Raw genomic sequence first — 15,579 nt, 5'->3', positions numbered from 1 at the left:
CTGCAAAGCCCACCCACAGTGACAACCAAATTCTACAATAAATATACCACTCTGAATCCTCTCTAAACAGTTCATTTACTGGGGATCAAGTATTGAAGCATAAATGCCAATGGGAACCACACAACAGTCACTGTCAAGTCTTCTAAGAAGCCAAGATAAGCTTATTGGAGAGAGGGAGGGGGAGGGCAGGGGCTTAAAATTGTGAGTTTGTCAGGTTTCTGGATACTTTTGACATTTGTGCAGTATTGAAACTATTAAAGATTATAATGATTTTTTATCATAGACTAAATATATTTTGTATTACCAGACAAAAAACAAGACATTTGAGGCCACATGTGGAATGCTACTATGTAAAGTAAAACTGGTTGTTTGTGGTGTCAAGTTCAGAAGGACTGGCCTTGTAATGATTAAATTTCTTTCTTTCCTTGACTGGATATAGTGTCAACATGAAAACACATCTCTGATCATTTGAGTTTCCTAAGAGTTTTCATTGAGGTGGGAAAACCCACCATTCCATTACATTGGGTCTTAGATGGCATAAAAAGAAAGAGGTCTTAGATTCCAAAAATAGCTGGGAAGATAGCTCAGTTGATAAAACTTTTGCCATACAAGCATGAAGACAGGGGCTCATGTTCCCAATACCCATGTAAATGGTTATTGTGCAGGTACCCATCTGTAGTCTTGGCGTATAGAGTTGGAACAGTAGGTTCTTGGTGAATGCTAGCATTCTATATAAGCCAAACTGATAAACTTTGACTTTGAGTAAGAGTGGCTGCTTTAGTACATAACATGGAGATAGATCAAGGAAGGCACTTAATACCATCTTATGCCTTCTATACAGATGCACACAGATGTGAACCTACGTCGATTTGAACATGTATACACATCCACACACTTCAAACAAACTCTTGCAGACAAAATTGAGGTAGTGAGATAGATACAAACATTCTTTTATCTGTATTTCTTTTTTTTTTTTAAAGATGTGTTTATTATTATATGTAAGTACACTGTAACTGTCTGCAGACACACCAGAAGAGGGTGTCAGATCCCATTACAGATGGTTGTGAGCCACTATGTGGTTGCTGGGGTTTGAACTCAGGACCTCTGGAAGATCAGTCAGTGCTCTTAACCTCTGAGCCATCTCTCTAGCCCATTCTCTGTATTTCTTGACTGGATGCAACGTGGCCAGCCACTTCTAGCTCTGTTGCTATGACTTCCTCATCATTAATGGGCAATATATTCAAGCTATGATCCAAAACATGACTTTCCTTAAATTGCTTTCCTCAGGATCTTTGCTGTAGCAATGAAGAAAAAAATGAATACAGTCTCTATGTGTAGGTGGCTCTTCTTCATGATGGCCTTTCCTTGCTGGCATGTAGACACTGGTTATGGGTGTATGCATGTAGCCCTAGCCTAGAAAGGTTGGTCCAAGAATCAACTTTTTTACATTGAGGCTTAGAGGACTTTCATTACCTTTCTCCTTCTGGAGTACACTACCATCCATGGTTGTGTTGAAGTAGTACACTGGTACTAACTCTAATAAACTGATATTTCTTCTAAAATTACATTCAACTGCTTTTTTTTGAGACAGGGTTTCTCTGTAGCCCTGGCTGTCCTGGAACTCAGTTTGTAGACCAGGCTGGCCCTTGGAACTCACAAATCTGCCTGCCTCTGCCTCCCAAGTGCTGGGATTAAAGGTGTGCGCCACCACCGCCCAGCCAACTGCTTTTTCAAAGTGAAGGACATGGGTTGGGGAGATAGTTTAGTTGGGGGAGCATGTGCTACATAATTGAGAAGAGCTGTTTTTTTGATAGTGTCTGAATATAGAAAGCTGGACACGGGAACATGTGTGTGTAATCCCAGTGCTGGGATCTAAGGTGATTTCTGGCATTTGTGCCTAATTAGAGGTCTCCAGGATTCAGTAAATAAAACTGTCTTAAAACAAAAGGTACATCACTTCTCTTCTCATATAAATAACTTATACACTCCAATTTGTATTGTCCTTACTGAATTGCCTTACATTACAATATATAATATGATTGCTGACACAATAATCTACCTTTTGCCACTTTGATAATGATAGCATAAACCTGGAATCACTTCATTTCCTGCTGAAGATGAACAATATATTCAAGCATCTCTTGCTTTGAGCAAGGTCCTGTGAATCCTGCTTTGATCAGAAATGAAGGTAACATGGAGAGCTTGGCAAGTATTAACAAGATATGAATAAGAGCAGTACACAGTGTCTGGGGAGTACTTGAACATCTTTGTTTCTAGAACAATTACATTTTGAATGAACAAATTGTTAGGGAGATAAAAATGTTACTAAGTGGATTTCTTATCTTGACAAACTCTTCCACTACCCACTAGGGAACACTGAGCTATTTAGCAGTTGAAGAATTAGGAGAAATCAATATGCTAACAGCCTTAGCCCTCTGCATCCCACTCCACAGCAGATATGATTTACCAGGAAAGCTTCCTGCTTCATTCCAGCAAACCCTGGCCTGGCTTGTCACACTTTGTGTCTATTTTTCCATGCCTCATCATTCTTCTTTCATTCACCTAACATTTGTGAATGAAGGTATTTAGATGATTTTCTTATCACTGTCTTGTGAGTCCAAGTGAGTTTCCACAAATCTGAGAGCTATTAAAGTCCCTGGTTGCATATCATCAACAATCAATAGAATTTTGGTTCAGAGAGATATATTCAGGGTGTGTTCTCCAGAATGCATTCAGCAACACCCCTTAGTATCAAACTAAGGTATGTTAGTAAAAAAAAAAAACAAAACAAAACAAAAAAAAAAACAACATCTTCAGCACCGGTCTGGGACCATGAAGTGTACTGGCAAGGACAGACTCCCTGTGATTACATCACAGTATGGAAAACTGAGTTCAAAGAAGAATGTGACATAAACCCTGAATGGAGTTAGATCAGTTGCTTAGGCGATATGTTACTGAGTAGGCTTGTAGTGCTTTCCTGATTCTTGCCATGCTCTATGAGGTTTGTAGGGTTGGATTTATTTTATTTTTTTCATGGAAAAGACATATTTAATTTAACTGTATTAATTGATCCATTGGGTTGCTTCAATATCACTACTTTTTAGGTATAAACTCATATTCTCCCTTCATCTAAATATATATTCGATATTTTTCTTTACTTTTTAATAGATATTTTATTTATTTATATTTCACATGTTATCCCCTTTCCCTATTACCGACCCCTGCCCCCAGAAACCATCTATCTCATCCCATCTCTTCCTGTTTTTATGAAGGTATGCCCCCAAACACCTACCCTGAATGCCTTCATATTTCCCTACACTGGGGCATGGAGACTTCACAGGGAACAAGGGACTCTTTTTCCATTGATGCCTGACAGGACCATCCTCTGCTACAAGTACAGCTGGAGCCATGGGTCCCTCCATGTGTACACCTTGGTTGGTGGATTAGACCCTGGAAGCAATGGTTGGTTAATATTCCTGTTCTTCCTATAGGATGTCAAATCCCTTCAGCTCCATCAGTCCTTTTTCTAACTCCTCCATTGAGGACCCTGTGCTCAGTTAAATGGGTGGCTGTGATTATCCACGTCTGTGTATGTCAGGTTCTGGCAAAAGCCTTCCAGGAGACTGCTATATCAGGCTCTTATCAATATGCACTTCTTGGCATCCAAAATAGGGTATTTGGTGACTGTATATCGGATTGATCCCCATGTGGGGCAGTCTCTGCATGACCTTTCCTTCAGTCTCTGCTCCACTCATAAGAGCTGAGTAATAATCCATTGTGTAAATGTACCACATTTTCTCTATCCTTTCTTTTGTTGAAGTATATCTGAGTTCTTTCCAGCTTCTGGCTATTATAAATCAGGTTGTTATAAACATAACAGAATATGTGTCCTTATTATATTTTGGAGCATCATTTGGGTATACGCCCAGGAGTGGTATAGCTGGATTCTCAGGTAGTGCCATGTCCAATTTTCTGAGGAACCACCAGACTGACTTCCAAAGTGCAATCCCACCAACAACTGAGGAATTTTCCTCCTTCTCAACATTCTTGCCAGCATATGTCATCACCTGAGTGTTTGATCTTAGCCATTGTAACTGGTTTGAGGTTAAAATCTCAGGATTGTTTTGATTTGCATTTCCCTAATGATTAAGGATGTTGAACATTTCTTTAGGTGCTTCTTGATCAATCAATTTTCCTCAGATGAGAATTCCTTTTTTAGGTCTATACCCTATTTTTTAAAAGGATTATTGGGTTGTCTGGAGTGTAATTTCTTGAGTTCTTTGTATATATTGGCTATAAGCCCTCTACCAGATGTAGAGTTGGTAAAGATCTTTTCCCAAACTGTAGGTGGCCCTTTTGTCCTACTGACAGTGTCCTTTGCCTTACAGAATCTTTCGGAGTGTAGACTTGAGCTTTGTACAAGGAAATGAGTATGGATCCATTTGTATTCTCCTACATGTTGACCACCAGTTGAATCACCACCATTTGTTGAAAATGCTGTCTTTTTCCCCCCACTGGAAGATTTTAGATTATTTGTCAAAGATCAAGTGACCATAGGTATGTGGGTTAATTTCTGGGTCTTTAATTCTATTCCATCAACCTTCCTGCCTAAATCTGTAACAATACCATGCAGTTTTTGTTACTATTGCTCTGTAGTTCAGTTTGAGGGCAAGGATTGTGATTTCCCCAGAAGTCCTTTTATTGTTGAGAATAGTTTTCGATAGCATGGGTTTTTTGTTATTCCAAATGAATTTGCAAGTTGCTATTTCTAACTCTATGAAGAACCCCAGGAGCTTGTGTCTCTAGCTGAATATGTATCAGAAGATAGCCTAGTCGGCCATCAGTGGAAAGAGAGGCCCATTGGTCGTGCAAACTTTATATGCCTCAGTACAGGGGAATGCCAGGACCAAGAAGTGGGAGTGGGTGGGTGGAGGAGTGGGTGGGGAAGGGTGTGGGGGACTTTTGGGATAGCATTCGAAATGTAAATTAAATAAATACCTAAACTAAAATAAATAAATAAATAAATAAATAAATAAATTTTAAAAAGTGGGGAAAATGCAAAAAAAAAAAAAAAAAAAAGAAGTGAGTTGGGCTTTTGAAGAGGACTGCATTGAATCTGGATACTGGTTTCCTGTATATTGCATTTACTATGTTTTGTTATGGGCCTTGAATTCTTGGTCTTTCCAAGACTTTTACCATGAAGAGTGTTGGATTTTGTTAAATGCTGTCTCAACATCTAATGAGATGATCATCAGTTTTTTTCTCTGAGTTTGTTTATATAGTGGGTTATGTTGATGGATTTCCATATATTGAAACATCCCTGCATTCCTAGGATAAATCCTACTTGATCGTGATGGATAATTGTTTTTATGTGTTCTTGGATTCAGTTTGGGATAATTTTATTGAGTATTTTTGCATTGATATTCATCAGGGAAATTAGTCTGACATCCTCTTTCATTGTCGTGTCTTTGTGCGGTTTAGTTATAACTGTAATTGTGACTTCATAGGATGAATTGTGTATTGTTACTTCTGTTTCTATTTTGTGGGATAATTTGAAGAGAGTTGGTGTTAGGTTTTCTTTGAAGGTCTGATAGAAATCTGCACTAAAACCATCTTACTTTAGGGGATATGGCACTGTTTGGATGGTTTATTTGACTCTGATTTAACTTTAGGACCTGGCATCTGTGTAGAAAATTGCCTATTTCATCCACATTTTCCAGTTTTGTTGAATTCAGTCTTTTCTAGTAGGATCTGATGATTTTTTGAATTTCCAAGTTTCTTGTGTTATGTCTCTGCTGTGGGAAATATTAAAAAATGAACCTGCACGTTCATGTGCTTGTGCCTCTGCCTCCATGACCTGGCTGGCCAGGCACTAGAGGGTAATTGTCAATATGTTTTTATATGATGGAGACTCTGATTCAGAGCTCCAAAATCTCTCCAGCTAGCTCACTAAGTTCCCACTGGAGAGTCACTACCAGGCCAATCCCATGCTTCAAATTACCCATGGCCTTTTTGATGTCTCTTAAGGAAACCCATGCTTTGCTGCCATAACTTTCTCTCTTGAACCCGGAAAAACTGCCATGTAAAGGAAAGCACAACACAAACTTAGATCAGAAAAGAATGATCAATTACTGGGCATAGCAACTAAAGTCCTAATCTGGTAAATCTTATTAAATCTATACCCTCTGGTGGTGAATCCTGGTGAATTCACCATTGAAACTGGAAGACACTCATAGCTATATCTTGTCCTCATGCAAGCCCTGTCCAAAAAGACCTAACTCTCATGCTTCCTCTCTTCCTCTGTCCAACCCAGAAGTCCCTCCTACACACCCAGTGATAGGCTCCTTTATTCATTAGTCGATTGGTTCACAAGAACAGCACCAAGACCATCCACAGCACGCCCCTCTTTCTGTTCTAATAAAAAACAAAACCTTCCTCTCATATATAATTAGAGCATAACTATTACCATTTTGTAATCTATAAAGTATAAGATTGACCTAAAACCAAGCCCATCATTTATGTCCTTAAGATAGAACATCTTCATCTATCCTAAATTAAATGTCTAACGATTCTACCTTGACACATGTCCTGGCTTTAGATAATACATCATCTGAAAATCATCCTCTAAAATTTATTCTCTCAAAGTAAATATCCTAGGTTGGCTATGAGACCATTCATAGTCTTTCAACCTCATCACAAATCAGAGAATGACCAACATTAACTGAAAATATGTATGAAGTCTAACACTGCTTCTAGAACTGAGACAAATTGTAGAGACAGCTGCCTTGAAACCTCAGTAAGTCAGAAAGATGGAGCATGTCTTTAGCCTTCTATCCAAGGATCATCTAACAGACCTTAGAGATACAGAAATATGAAGGACTACCTATTCTGTCTCAGCAGAACTAAGCTGTCCAAACCTATAAATTGTATCCCTTTTCTGGACAGTACAGGTCTGCAGGAGAAATTGGCAATTTTCTGCTCAATGGAGACCTAGCCACAAATATACATCCTCACCTGGAGGTAATATGCTCAGTTGCTTCTTTAAATCCATGAATGGGAAGCAGTTAGGAGCAGATTTGTCTCAACAACAAATGAATAAATAACATTAAATGTCACATCTGTGGATTTTTGATGTTTTTGAAAACCAGCTATCTTTGTAAAGTTATCTGGACTTTTGTCCTTTAACTACCCTCAGATATTTCTGATTAAAATATCTGAAAACACTCTCATAATAAACTCAGAGCCATGAATTTGCTATATGGCCCTTAACTCACAAGCTTAAACATCTCAGATTATGGCATTTATAGAATAACTGTGTCCAAGTCTTGGAATTATAAAATTTTGTATAAATAGAAGAAATTTATATCGATGAAACCTTGATTCTGTACCAAAATAAATTCTGTAGTGAAATAATAAATTATGACTTCAATTTAGTGACAATTATAAAGATTTGTACCTAATGAGATTATGGCTATACAATCAAATCAATCTATTTCCTCCCTGATGATCATTTCTAAATTCCCTAGAAAGGCAACCTTAGAGTAGTTACCTCCAGCCCCAAAGCCCAGGGGACTCTTCAACAACTCTTCATAATTTTTTCAAGCTGAATATGTGTGTTGAGATATTTTTGAAGGGGTGGGGGGTTGTAGAGATGACCTTAAGAAGGCCACACCAATGATTGTAGTAGTCTCTGATATCTGTGTTCTTACTAAATCTGGCTGAAAGTCCAAGATATCAGTAGGTCAAGCAGGTCAGTTCAGTATGTGTGATGAGGAAACTCACCAAGGTTCTATATTCTGTAATATACAAATCTCAAAATAAAATGTTAGTATCATCAAGGTAACTTTATTTATTTGATAGTTCTCTGTGGGTCTGCTTCTATCAAATCTGATCCATATTACTCTTGAAGGTATATAGACACTAATCATCTTTTCTAAAAAATGCAAAAACAAAATCTTTCTCACAAATCAGCATATCCTTGAGCATATCAGCAAACTTTTACATTGACTTCTCTCCCAGGGAAAAAATATAACCACAAAACTAGACATCACACCCATTTTGAAAAGTAAAACAATCAAAAAAAATGAAGTAAATGAAAATTCTGTGTGTGCCTATTTCTTGGGACCATTTGCTTGGAAAAATTGTTTTCCAGCTTTTTACTCTGAGGTAATGTCTGTCTTTGTCACTGAGGTGTGTTTTCTGTATGCAGCAAAATGTTGAATCATTTTAACATATCCAGTAGGTTAGTCTATGACTTTTTATTTCAAAATTGAGTCCATAGATATTAAGATATATTAAGGAAAAGTGATTGCTGCTTCCTGTTATTTTTGTAAATAGAGGTGGAATTATGTTTGTGTGGCTATCTTCTTTCGGGTTTGTTGGAAGAAGATTACTTTCTTGCTTTTTGTAGGATATAGTTTCCCTCTTTCTGTTGTAGATTTCCATCTATTAACCTTTGTAGGCCTGGACTTGTGGAAGGATATAATGTGAATTTGTTTTTGTCACAGAATTTCTTGATTTCTCCATCTATGTTAATTGAGAGTTTTGCTGGTTAATTGAGAAGTAGCCTGGGCTGAGATTTCTGTTCTCTTAGGGTCTGTATGACATCTGTCCAAGATCTTCTGGCTTTTATAGTCTCTTCTGAGAAGTCTGGAGTAATTGTTTTGTGAATTTGGTTTTTTGGTTATTATATGATGAGATGAATTTATTTTCTAGTCTAGTCTATTTAGAGTTCTGTAGGCTTATTATATGTTCATGAGCATCTCTTTAGGTTAGGGAAGGTTTCTTCTATAATTTTGTTGAAGATATTTACTGGCCCTTTAAGTTGGGAATCTTCACTGTTTCCTACACCTATTATCTTTAGCTTTGGTCTTCTCATTTTTTCCCTGGATTTCCTGGATGTTTTGGCTAAGGATCTTTCTGCAACTTGGATTTTCCTTGACTCTTGTGCCAAAATTTTATATGGTATCCTCTGTCCCTGAGTTCTTCTCTTGTATTCTGTTTTTGATGCGTCTATGACTTCTGATCTCTTTCCTAGGTTTATTTTTATCTCCCAATCTCCCTTTGTGACTTCTTTATTGTTTCTACTTCCATTTTTAGATTTTGGATGGTTTTGTTCAATTCCTTCACTGTTTGGTTGTGATTTCTTTTAATTCTTTAAGGAATTTTTGTGGGTTCTTTTTTTTTTTTTTTTTTTTTTTTTTTTGTTAAGGGCTTCTACCTGTTTATGTGTGTTCTCCTTTTCTATTTTAACTGAGGTACTTATGTCCCTCTTAAAGTTCTCTATCATCATTACGAGAAGGGATTTTTAAATCAGAATATTTTCTGGTACAGCGGGTTATCCTGAACTTGCTGTGGTGGAAGAACTGGGTACTGATGATGCCAAGTAACCTTGATTTCTGTTGCTTATGTTCTTGTGCTTGACTCCTACCAACTAGTTATCTCTAGTGCTACCTGATCTCACTGTCTCTGACTGGAGCCTGACCCTCCTGCTATCTTGAATGTGTGAGGACTCCTCATAGACCAGCTGTCTCTATGATCCTGTGGTCCTGAGATCCTGGGTGTGAGAACTCCTGGATTCAAGCTGTCTCTGGGATCCTGAAATCCTGGGGTGACCAAGCTCCTCAGATCCTCTGATCCTGGTTGTGTTGAGCAGCTAGGAGTTCAGCTTCCTCTGGGTGTTGTGGGATTGGGTACAGAGCTAGTTCCCAAGATCTGTTCAGGGCACCAATTCAGACCAGAAGGAACCTGTGCCAGTGGGCATGCAGAGGGTTCCTGAGTCCATGGATACCCTAGGATCCCAGTTACTCCTGGTTTGGAGCTGGTGTTGTGGCTGCCTCACTTATTATCCTGGGTGTGCTTGAAATACTGGGTGTCCAGCTTCCTGTCAGTATTTAGGTGTAAGACTCTGATGAGTCTTAGCTTACCGAGAACCCCCTGAGTGAACAATGCAGAGACGGTGATCAATGTGAAAGCAAGAGGTATTTATTGTTCCAGCATGTTGGGGTCATCCTGCACCGAAAAGAGAGGTGGCGACCCCTGGTGGCCCATTCGGAGAGTTTTTATATAGCTTTCAGGTGTAGAATAAAACAACAGCCACTAGGCACAGTGTGGCTGACAGAACAGAGTCACTTTTAAACTGGTCCTTAGGGAATGAGGTGACAAGGAATTTCCTTGCCTGTAGGTAGCCAAGGGTCAGTCTGTCCTGCAGTTTTCCTGAGGAATGCAATCCAGGAAGAGAGGGGTGTTCATGTACTACATTGACCTCCTCTCTCTTCCAGGAATAGAGAGATCTTTATGCTGTGGGGTCTGGTGGAATTTTCCAAATGCTGTGAGCTTGACCTCTTCATTAGTATTGCCTGCAGAGCTAGTGTACAAAGTCTGCTCAGGGCATTAGCTCAGACTGGAAGGTACCAATGCCACTGGCCAGGCAGGGGTTTCTGATCCTGGGCATGTTAGAGCTCCTGGGAGTATAGCTTCCTCTGGGTGTTGGAGATTGGGTGCAGAGCTAGTGACCAAGGTAAGCTCAGGGCACAGGCTCAGACAGGAAGCACAGGTTGGATTTATAATTATGATTCTTATTGTCCAAACAGGGGATCCAAGGTTTAGGATGCATGCTCACTCACTCATTCATTTAAAATTTTCTAGAACCTAATTTTTATCAGCTACATTGATAAGCACTGGGCATACAGAGATGAAAATTTCCTCACATTCACAATCTTTCACTGAACCCAGAGCTCATTGATGCTTTTGGATCAGTAAGTGCCCCAGGATCCTAGGAAAGTACTCTGATCCTCACTGGTGGTATTGTACACATGTTGCTGTATCCAGGTTTCTGTTTTGCTTGTTTGTTTTTGTTTTTGATTTTACAAAAACTGGTAATCAAAACTATCGTGGTCCTGCTTATGTGGCAAGCACATTATAGACAGAGCTATCACCCAAGTACCAAATTAGGTAGCTTTTATATAATGCCACAGTAGGGATTCTCTGACTCTAAGGATTCAGAAGGAACTTACTACTGGGAAGTAAATAAAATTGAATATCTTTCTAAATTCTCTGTTCAAATAGCTGTTGACATATCTTTAAAGAATTTTAAAAGAATGGTCTGTGTTTACAGGTCTGTATATTGCATTTGTAAATATCTTGAAGCAGAGATCATTGGATTCTACATAAACCCTAACTGTGTCATCCATGAATGCTGCACGTTCCACATTTACAATGTACCTCAAAGAAACGGGGAATTTCTGAGCCACTGCTTTCAGATACCTTTGATGAGCACCACACAGGAAGTTTTCTTCTTTAAGACAGAAGGGCTTAGAAGGGATAACCAAGTTAGTTTCCCAAAATCATATATAATACCACTTAATGTAACAATTTGTTCAGACACATTTAAAATATTTTCCGGAAAAGTTGTAGATAAAGATATTTCCAATGATAATGAAAACATTAATATTTTAACAGCTTAATCTGTCCTTTTTAAACATAAGAAAAGATTGAGGTAGCCTAGAAATACCTTATTCAGGGAAATTAAGAGTTATAAGAGGCAGAGGAATCAAGGAAACTAGGAGAACATGACTGTCCCACAGAGACATCTAAGCAGGACTCATCAGGACTCACAGATACTAAAGTGGCTATCATGGACACTGATGGGTCTGCACTGCATCCATATACATTATGGTTATGTGGCTTGATGTTAGTATGGGACTCCTAACCACAGGAGCAGATGTTATCTCTGCCTCTTTTGCATGCTCATGGTACTCTTTTTTTTTTAAATCTCCTACTGTGTTGCATCATTACCCAGCCTCAATATGAAAGTTTGCACCTACTTTCATTAAGCATAATCTTGTTAAGCTGTGTTCATCAGGGAGGCCTGCTGTTTTCTGAAGGGAAACAGGAGGGGGAGATCTGGAGGGAGAGGGGACATGGAGCAGAACTAGGAGCAGCTGAGGGAAGGGAAAACGAGTCTGGGATGCATTGTATGAGAAGATAAAAATCGGAACAAAACAAAGCCACCAGATGTTCACTCTTCTAAGAATTCTAGAATTCTTCCTGCACGAACTCAACTCTGGGAAGGTCAGATAAATGGATGATGGATACTGTCCTGAGAGCCTGATGTGTTACAAAGATGGTTGTCTGATTGACCTGTACTTGCTTCTGGGACCAACAAAATCATCTACCAGGATTTGGTGATAAGCATAAGGACCTTCCACACTACAGCATATTCATTTGTTTGTTTGTTTGTTTTACCTCTTTCATTGTGGCTTTTCTGGGAATTCGGAGGACAGAATTAAGAGCACTAAGATGGATACAGTTAGAATGTTTTTATGGGATCCATTGATCTTGAACAGACTCACACAGATCTAGTAAATATATTATGGAATTTGGAGGAGGGACTAAAAGCTTACCTCACAAGGGTGTCACATTGATCTTTCCTTGAGAGCCCATTTTTTAAAATAAATTATAATTAGAGACAAGTTATGTAAAGCTCACAAAAATGTATTTATGGCACTGAGTATTAAATATAAAGTCTTCAGAATGCTTGCCAGTATCACACCACTGAGGTATACATTTGTCTCACTAACCACTTTTCTTAAGTTACTTTTTAGAGAGATAGTCTCATATATTTTCAGGCTGTCTTCAAACTTAAAATGTAGCTGAGGATGACCTTAAATTCTGATCTTTCTATATCTGCCTCAAATGTGCTGGAGTCCAGATAAACATTACTACAACCAGTTTATGTATTGCTGAAGAAGGAACCTAGGATTTTATGAATACTCAGCAAGTAGTAGGACAGTAGAGGTATAAAGTCAGCCTTCTTTTAAGCTGCAAATCCTCTTGATATCTTATTTCTTGACCAAGGATATGAAGGATTATCATTAGATTTCAATTGAAAGGAAGTTTAATCTGATAATTTTGCTATTCTGATGCTGACATCATGAGTGTATAGCCATGGGACCATTACACATACATAGGAAGAAACTATTCCCAGCATCACCTGGAGCGAGAGCAACCTGAAACAGTGTTAAATGAGAACCAGAGGGCGTGGGAGTAGGACTCTCGTAGTCAAAAACCCTCATTTGGTGTACAAGGTGATAAGGCTTTCTTTGCATTCACTACAGTAAATAAACATATTAAGAGACCATGCTCCATCTACTTGTGATAGTGTATGAAATATTTTAATATTTTATGAAATAAGGCTTATTTCTTTAAACACTGGGATTCAAGGTGCTTTTGATGACTGGTTGGAAAATGGATGTGTAAATTTGGGAGGTGGACATCACTAGATTTTTCTTGAGAATTTCATACCAGAGTCCAATATGTATATCATTTCCTGTGAGGAATTGCAGGCTGGTCTCCAGTTGAGCTGAGTTCTGAACCCCAATGGTCATAATTCATCTTCATGATAAGGTAGGTGTTCCCTTATGCTCCTGGAACTCTGGCCTCTGCTTAAGTTACCGCCCCCCACCAGCCCCCACAAGAGAAGCATAGTCAGTAGTCACATAGGCAATGGCCCAAGCTTCTGACCTTCAAGGTAAACTCCTCCCCAGTTACCTAGCAACAGTAAAGACCATAAAAAAGGGCTGTTCAGCCCCACCTCGCCCTCATATGCTCTTACTGCTTACTCTCTTACTTGTATCCCTCTCACCCCTCCCTCTCACACTGTCTCCCTTCTCTTTGTCTTCTCTCTTCTCTCCTTTCTCTTTGTTCTCTCCTCTCTGCCTCTTATTCTCTATCTAGCCTTCTCTCTCTCTCTCTCTCTCTCTCTCTCTCTCTCTCTCTCTCTCTCTCTCTCTCTCTCCCTTTTCTCTTTCTCCTTGCATTTCTATAATAAAAGCTCTTAAATTATAGAGAGTATCTGATCCATCAAGATCCTCTGCACATCTGGTCAGTGTTGGAAACCTCTTCCCTCATCCCTCTCTCCCATAAACCCCTGGCTTTAGCAAGGTAGTCTGAGTATCCCCATGTAGGGCTGTCCCTTGGCCACCACCTGAAGAGTGGGATATCGGAATGCCTACCCAGGGATGAGTGGATAGGTAGTTAGCAGCCCACCCACGACTGACTGACCAAAGAATAGGTAAAACTCTGGTGGGATGTGGGTCTTTCCCTTCCCTCTCTTCCCCTGGTGCTCCCTTTTTTTACTTCCCACAATTTTCACCATTTTCTTTTTAACCTTCAGCTCTGCCCTGTCCTAAACACTCCTTTCAAATACAAGACTTCTTTAGTCATTGTTTTACACACACACACACACACACACACACACACACACACACACACACACACAGATACAAAATGCAGAATTCATTTATCATTATATATGTGTGCAGGGGCAACTTTTTGGGATTGAATAATCTGTCAGGGTGATTGACTTTAGAGAAGATTGATTGCCTTTTTCTATACGCATTAATTGCTTATAGTTCTTCAAAAATTTGTGGGGCCTAGTGAGAGTTCTTCCATTTGTGTTGTTAAACTATCTTGCATTGCATTTTGCAGGCCTTGTTTAGGAACCATATTTTTGAGACTTCATGGTTACAGAATTTGTCAGTGCTGTGCTATGCCAACTACTGTCTGTTGTTTATAAATTCCCTCTTAATTGAACTATTTCATCCAGAATTGAGACTTGTAGAAATTTAGTAAGTAAATAATGTTTAAATTCAGGAACTAAATTACTCACAAGTCTCAAAATATTCCTGAATCTTAGAATATTAAGAAGTCCTCTTTTCAATGGATTTAGGATCTATTCTATATAATCCATAATCTCAGCCAAGTCTTTTTTTAAAACAATTTTTATTAGATATCGTATTCATTTACATTTCAAACACTATCCGGAAAGTTCCCTATAGCCTCCCCTTGCCTTGTTCCCCAAGCCACCCACTCCTAATTCCTGGCCCTGGCATTCCCCTGAAGTGGGGCATATAATCTTTGCAAGACCAAGGGCCTCTCCTCCCAATGATGGATGATTAGGCCATCTTCTGCTACATATTCAGCTAGAGACATGAGCTCAGGGGTGACAGGTTAGTTCATATCGCTGTTCCTCCTATAGGTTTACAGACCCATTCTGCTCCTTGGGTAATTTCTCTAGCTCCTCAATTGGGGGCCCTGTATTTTGTCCAATAGATGACTGTGAGCATACATTTTTGTATTTGACAGGCACTGGCATAGCCTCACACGAGACAGCTATATCAGTGTCATGTCAGCAAAATTTTGCTGGCATATACAATAGTGTCTGTGTTTGGTGGCTGATTATGGTATGGGTCCCTGGTTGGGGCAGTCTCTGGATGGTCCTTCCTTCTGTCTCAGCTCCAAACTTTGTGTTCATATAATGAACAAGGCTAGAGAAATTATCCTTCTCTATTATGTTAAGATGTACCAAACTTTCTCTTTCTGCAAACAAGAAAGAGGGTCTTCACCGGATTTGCTATTGCTTTAGCTGGAACTTTTCAACCTCCAAAAATATGAGAAAAAATATATGTTGTATAAGTGTTCTAGCTCTTTGTTATCGAATTCTGGTCTGAGACAACAAGGGAATATGGCTTATAAACTAAACAATGGATATATTGTGGATTTAGCACCTGGAAGAAA

The sequence above is a fragment of the Mus musculus genome, chromosome 1 (assembly GCF_000001635.26).
Source record: "Mus musculus strain C57BL/6J chromosome 1, GRCm38.p6 C57BL/6J".
In the NCBI taxonomy this organism is placed as follows: Eukaryota; Metazoa; Chordata; class Mammalia; order Rodentia; family Muridae; genus Mus; species Mus musculus.
Note: the sequence above shows the minus strand (reverse complement) of the source record.